This window comes from Nyctereutes procyonoides, unplaced genomic scaffold (genome assembly GCF_905146905.1).
Source record: "Nyctereutes procyonoides isolate TBG_1078 unplaced genomic scaffold, NYPRO_anot_genome, whole genome shotgun sequence".
NCBI classification, from domain to species: domain Eukaryota; kingdom Metazoa; phylum Chordata; class Mammalia; order Carnivora; family Canidae; genus Nyctereutes; species Nyctereutes procyonoides.
The window spans coordinates 20,384,780-20,390,735 of NW_026575041.1; the positions used below are offsets into that span (position 1 = coordinate 20,384,780).

The 5,956-nt window shown below is 46.4% G+C and overlaps 1 pseudogene; it reads right to left on the minus strand.

Moving 5' to 3' along the window:
* Window positions 1-426: 426 nt before the first annotated feature.
* On the minus strand, window positions 427-1,027 carry LOC129506603 (60S ribosomal protein L15-like; annotated as a pseudogene).
* Between the last annotated feature and the right edge of the window lie 4,929 nt (window positions 1,028-5,956).

Sequence of the window (5,956 nt, forward strand, 5' to 3'; positions counted from 1 at the left end):
TTCCGCCTCATGCCTGCAACCGGCTTGGGTCATTTCAGCGTCTGTGGGACGGCCCAGCTTCTCATTTCAATCTTCTCCCTTTCATTCCATTGGCTTCAGCCATCACTCCCATGGCCCAGCCCACAATCCTGCTGCTACCAGGAACAACTGGACTTCTGACATCTTAAATGGCTTTCTTACAGCTGCCATTTCCAGCTGCCATTTTAAAATTTATGGAAGCCTCCAGAGACTGGAGGTCAGTCCTGATCTCTCTGTTATCCTTCATTCTGTTTGTCAGTGCGCATTACTAGTTTGGACTTTTCCAGTGGCAAGTGATAGGACCCCATGTTAAACTTGCTCAACAAAAAAAAGGAGTTCTGTTGGTTTTTTGTCTTTTGGCTGTCCTAAACTGTGTATTAGGTAGGAATTTTACAAACATTACATATATTAGCCATCATGGCGGAGCTGGGGACTATTGCGTCTTCTGTAGGCTGCACAATGAGAACCACTAATAGTGTGGTGGAACCTGTGGGCCCTTCCAAGACCATGGTTCTTGTGGCCTGCAGGTGTCAGCCCTTGCATCTCCCTGTGTTTGTGGATGGGTTTGGTGATCCACTGGGTCAGGATTTCTTCTGATGACTTTATGGAATGGATTGAGAGGATAACCTCAGAATTTGCACATGGAATCTTTGTCAACCCACTAAGAATTCAATATCCTCAGAGCCCCATCGTGGTGTTCAGCTCACTCCTCTGCAACAGACAGAAGGCTTCAGGTAAACTTTAGTCGTTTAACACCATGAGGGGTAGACTTGCTGTAGGTAGCAGCCTTAGGGACTGGGCTTTCGTGGGGACCACATCGCACATGTATCTGATATATGCTTGGCTGTATACCCCAGTCTGTATGCTTTATTTGGCGGGGTTGGGTGGGGGTGCCCAGTGGAGTGCGGAAAGTTGGCAGTAGTGCCAAGCAGCCCACTCTGAGAAGAAAGTACATTACATGGGACTGCTTCTTCCTCCATAGCTCCTGGCTGTATGTGTAAGCACCCATCTTGACTTACTTTTGAACTGATGGCTGCTGCCAGACTGAAAAGCAAGTTTTGTTGGCCTTTTAACTGGGGAGTACAGGGATTCAATATCTAGGGTCAGAGAGTGTTGGCAGACACAGGGTCTCCGTGTACAATTGTTTAGGTTGTGCACTGCACAAGGGTACCATGTCTAACAGAGGGCCCTCTCCATGGTATTATATGTGACGCACATGCTACTCACGTAGTAATGCACACTGGCACATGAAGTCTTGGGCAAGCTTAGAAGACTACGTACACACACAACTTTGCCCTGTCCCAACCACTGCCTGCCTCCCCTGAGACCGCTTCTATTACCCTATAGCTCTCAGAGGCACATTCCTGTTTCTCTGCCCCTCAACCCCAGCATTCCTGAGAGGGCAGGACAGCCACTGGGTCTAGAAAGCTTCTTCAGAGTGAGGCTGTGGCCAGAGTCCCTGAATATGGCACAGGGCACAGCAACCTCTGTTCTGTTTTCAGAGCCTATGACTTAAGGTTGCTCAGGTTGCACGGTGATGTATTGACATGTTTTTGTTTTTTGGTTTTTTTTTAAACCCTTTTCTAGGGACACCTGGGTGGCTTAGGGGTTGAGCGTCTGCTCTCGGCTCAGGTTGTGATCCCGGAGTCCTGGGATCGAGTCCCACATCAGGCTCCTTGCAGGGAGCCTGCTTCTCCCTCTGCCTGTGTGTCTGCCTCTCTCTGTGTCTCTCATGAATAAATAAAATATTTAAAAAAAACCAAAATGTTTTCTAATTCACAGAGAAAATAGAGCAGCTGGGTAGGCCGGGATGACCCTGGCCAGCCGTCTACTCTTCCTCTCTCAGGTTGGCTTCTGTCATTCCCCTACATTGTCGCCGGGCTCCTCCCCGCAGTGGGGAGATGCCTGTGCTCCCCCGGGGCTCACACCTCCAGGACACCGCCTCTGCAGGAAGCACCTTGGCTGGCCGGCTCCTTCCAGCTGCAGAGCGGCCTGCCTTGGCTCACAGGACCGCCTGGTACCAAGGCGATGGAGACCTCTGATTGGCCAGGCCTCCATCACGTGATCACTCTTGTGCCCAGGAGAGGGCATTGAGGAGCTCTTGGCTTACCTGCGCCAAGCGTTCCTCCTTAGCAACCTGAACCCTGAGGTGAGTCATCGAAATTCCTCCCTCCACCTGCACCCCGATGTTTCTAGCAGCCATGTCCACAATAGCCAAACTGTGGAAGGAGCCTCGGTGCCCATCGAAAGATGAATGGATAAAGAAGATGTGGTCTATGTATACAATGGAATATTCCTCAGCCATTAGAAACGACAAATACCCACCATTTGCTTCAACGTGGATGGAACTGGAGGGTATTATGCTGAGTGAAGTAAGTCAATCGGAGAAGGACAAACAGTGTATGTTCTCATTCATTTGGGGAATATGAATAATAGTGAAGGGGAATATAAGGGAAGGGAGAAGAAATGTGTGGGAGATATCAGAAAGGGACACAGAACATAAAGACTCCTAACTCTGGGAAATGAACTAGGGGTGGTGGAAGGGGAGGAGGGCGGGGGGTGGGGGTGAATGGGTGACGGGCACTGAGGGGGACACTTGACATGATGAGCACTGGGTGTTATTCTGTATGTTGGTAAATTGAACACCAATAAAAATTAATTTATAAAAAAAAAAAAAGAAATTCCTCCCTCGCCAACAACTTTCACTCTCTGCTCTGATATGGTGAAATCTTGACTCCGTATCCATCTTTACACTAGCTTTTCTGCTCCTATACCTGGTCTGTTGTCAGAGAAAATGACGCAGTAGGGCAGGTTGGTGTCTCTACAAATTCACTGTTTCTCGTCCCAGCTGGATCTTCAGTGCAGCCAGATAATCTTTCTGCTTGTCCCCGAATAACTCCTCTCATTCATTCATTAGTGCAGTAACACCGGATTCACACGTTAGAAGGATCGCTCTGGAACCAAGGTGGGCAGATAGAAATCAGCGATACCTATTCTGATTTGGAACCAACAAGTGGGTCATGTTCTCAGAAAGCCTCTTGGGCCTCACACACTAATACTGAACACATTAGTTTGGTCTCCAGAGCCTGGCCCCTCCCCTACTACCAGCCTTAGTCCTTTGCCCTCCTGTCTTCCTACTTGCTGGCCAGTGAACCCTCACCTCAGCTCACTCCCAGCTGGCCTATCCTGTTCATGCTTCTGAGCTTTTGTGTACACTGTTGTCCCTGCTTGAATGCTCTTCTCACTTTCTTCCACTAGAAAATTCTTGTTCGTACTTAAAGGCTCAGCCCAAGTGTCATTTCCTTCAGGGAGTCTAACCCCTTTGCAAGAGGGGGTACCCCTCCATCATGCTCCCATGACATTCTGGGTATGTCTCTATCACAGTACTTAACTCTTTTTTGCTGATGTTATCTGTTTGTTTTTCCCCATTAGTTGGTCTGTTCTGGGAAGTCAAGAGCTATGTCTAGTTCATTTGTGCACCTCTGGGCCTGGCACGTGGAAGGGAACTGAATTGATCTGAACTGACCTCTGATCCATTAAGCTTTTCCAGCCAGCTCTCTCTAGAAGCTTCAATAGGCACCATCTTCCTCACACGCCCTTAAGAGCTGCTGCCTTCACTCCAAGAGAGTAAAGTGCATTTCAGTCTCATTGGTGCTGCGCTGGGTTTCCTGCATAAGCCTGAGAGCAGATGCCCTATAGAGCTATTGGGCAAACCACTCATTAGCTTCCTGGTACACATTCCTCATTACAGCTCTTAGCATATAGTCTGAGAGGTAGACCTCTCCCAGCATTTGGATTCATGCTTCGCCTCCATCATCACTGACTCCCCACCAAGATTTGAGTCACTCTTCTGTTAGGATCAATGATTTTCCAAGATGGTTTTGCCTGATACAAAATTGGCCCCTGGCCAACAATTGCCCAAACATGTTTGGTTAGGTCTAAACCCACCAGTAGATGTGGCTTAGCTTTCCAAACCAAGGGACTTACTTTCACAAGAAGTTGGTTTGAGCATGATATTTGAATATCAGAAGCTTGTTTCCCTTGGAGAGCCTCACTGATGACCCACCAAGGGGTCCAGGAAGAGTCACTGATTTGACGGGATTGTTCTTAAAAACTAAGCCACCAGGTTGTATGAAAAGAGAGGAAGAGAGAAGGCTTCTCTCTGTAGACCTTTGAGTAACAGAATGGCTGCTGGTTTCTTGTGCCCAAAAAGAAGAGGCCACCACTCATAGGAATTTGCAGCATTAAGTATTTCTAACATAGTTCTGTTGAACAGTCTAGGGAAAAAAAAGTGAGTTTCCAAGAACTGTTCAGTGTTCTCATTAGGAGGGTATGTATAACAGGGCAGCACCGTAGGGCCCAGGTCTGGCAGGCTTGGGCTTAGCTTCTGGGCTGACCTGAGCCAGGAAGAGAGAGAGTGAGGGAGCAGTTACAGGGAGTGGTGTGGCAGCAAGGGAAGAGCAGAGTGTTTGGAGTCGACAGATAAGATCCAGACCCAGCCTTGATACCAGGGAAGGTCATTTATTTTGTAGCTAATTGTCTCAGCAGCACTTACTAAAACTGTCCTTTGCTGCCTCTATCAAGTGCTCATATAATAGAGAGTTCTCTTTCTGGACTCTATTTTATTGGTCTGTTTATTGGTCTGGACCCACATATTGTTTTAGGTATTATAGTTTCTATTCTTTCTTTTTGATAGTGCCAGTCCTCCTTTTTTATAATTTTTTAAGTGTATCTTGGCTGTTCTTTGCCCTTTGCATCTTCATATAAACGTGAGAATCAACTTGTCAGATACTCCTGAAAATCTGTTGGAATTTTGACTGGAATTGCATTGATTCTATCATTGAACTGGAAAAATTGACTCCTTTACAACACTGAATCTTCAGTCCACAAACACGATATGCCTCTTAATGAAGTTATCTCTAATGTTTCTCAGTTCTGCAATTTTTCTCATTAAAATCTTGCACAGCTTTTATCATATTTATTCATAGGGCACTTCATTTTTTTAAAATTTCCTTTTAGAGAGAGAGCGTGAGGGAGAGAAGGGGCAGATGGAGAGGGAGAGAGAGAATATCAAGCAGGCTCCATGTCCAGCACGGAGTCCAACGTGGGGCTCCCTTCCACGACCCTGAGATCATGACCAGAGCCAAAATCAGGAGTCTGGGGATGCCTGGGTGGTTCAGGGTTGAGCGTCTGCCTTCAGCTCGGGACCTGATCCCGGGGTCCTGGGATCGAGTCCCACATCGGGCTCCCTGCAGGGAGCCTCTTTCACCCTCTGCCTGTGTCTCTGCCTCTCTCATTGTGTGTCTCTCATGAATAAATAAATAAAATCTTAAAAAAAAAACCCAAAACCAAAAACCAAACAAAACAAAATCAAGAGTTGGATGCTTAACCAACTGAGCCACCCAGGCACCCTGGCACTTCATATTTTTTTGATGTGCTTATGAAAAGTAGAGTCTGTCTGCCACAGAAACAATATTTTTCTATATAGTCATTATTATCTGTGAAGTGAAAAGGTGTCTTTTTTTAAAAAAATTAATTTATTCATTTAGAGAGAGAAAGAGGCAGAGAGAGAATCTCAAGCAGACTCCATGCTGAGTGCAGAGCCCGATGCAGGGCCTGATCCCACAACTCTGAGATCATGACCTGAGCCAAAATCAAAGTTGGCTGCTTAACTGACTGAGCCGCCTAGGTGCTCATTAAAAGTGTCTTTGATAAAGGCCTCTGCATTCACCTCACCCTTCTCATATGTACCCGGGTCAGTGATGGCTCACTAAGGACAAAGGGAAGCATTTTTCCTCTAGGGAACATACCCTTCTGTGGACTAACAATTAACAATGACCAATATTTAACCAGTACTTTGAAAAGCATTTCCCACTTTATTATCTTATTTAATTCTTATAGCTGTTCTGAAAAGTAGACATTTTTATTTCCATTTAGT